This window comes from Etheostoma spectabile, chromosome 15 (assembly GCF_008692095.1).
Source record: "Etheostoma spectabile isolate EspeVRDwgs_2016 chromosome 15, UIUC_Espe_1.0, whole genome shotgun sequence".
Classification (NCBI taxonomy): Eukaryota; Metazoa; Chordata; class Actinopteri; order Perciformes; family Percidae; genus Etheostoma; species Etheostoma spectabile.
The window spans coordinates 21,492,490-21,493,098 of record NC_045747.1 but is presented as its reverse complement, the minus strand read 5'-3'; the positions used below and the strand labels follow the sequence as shown (position 1 = coordinate 21,493,098).

General features: G+C 38.3%; 1 pseudogene; it reads right to left on the bottom strand.

The window, feature by feature from the left end:
• The window catches only part of LOC116703251 (vacuolar protein sorting-associated protein 35-like), a 56,791-nt pseudogene that overhangs the window by 34,642 nt on the left and 21,540 nt on the right, over positions 1–609 (bottom strand).

Sequence of the window (609 nt, the reverse complement as noted above, 5' to 3'; positions counted from 1 at the left end):
ATCATGTTAAAATGCTTTCGTTTATGTTAGAAATAAGATATCCATTTTCGGTCTTTTTTTTATTAGGGTAGTACAGTACATAAATAAAGCCAAAATAATCAAAATCCTTAGTCCAGGTAGATCGGCAGCCATCTTGCAACGCACTTTAGCCAGTTATCGTCAAGCTGAGTGAAGGATACAGCAAGGGACGTAATGTGTTGCTACACAGCTGCAGTACTGGCTTTACAAACTAACACTATGCATTTCTGTGGATGCTGTGTCTCCCCATTACAAAGTATCTGGGGTACAATGCAGAAATCTTGTCACGTACAATGTTTACACTGACTGTATAATTTAAATATTTTCAATCAGTACAAATTGTATACTGTTATTCAGATGAATCGGATGGAGGACATGTTGAGGAGAAGATGGATGAGCTGCTCATGCTCTACAGGAGCTCCATGTCACCTCCTCTGCTCCAATCACAGCAACCATTTGCCCAACAGCAGCTGGGCCAAATATCCAGTTAAAAAAATATGGCTGTGTACAGGTAACCTATTGCAGCTATAGCCTACTATATGTAAATAAATAATTTTCTCTGTATGGAACTGCTTTTCTTTCTTCTTTTTT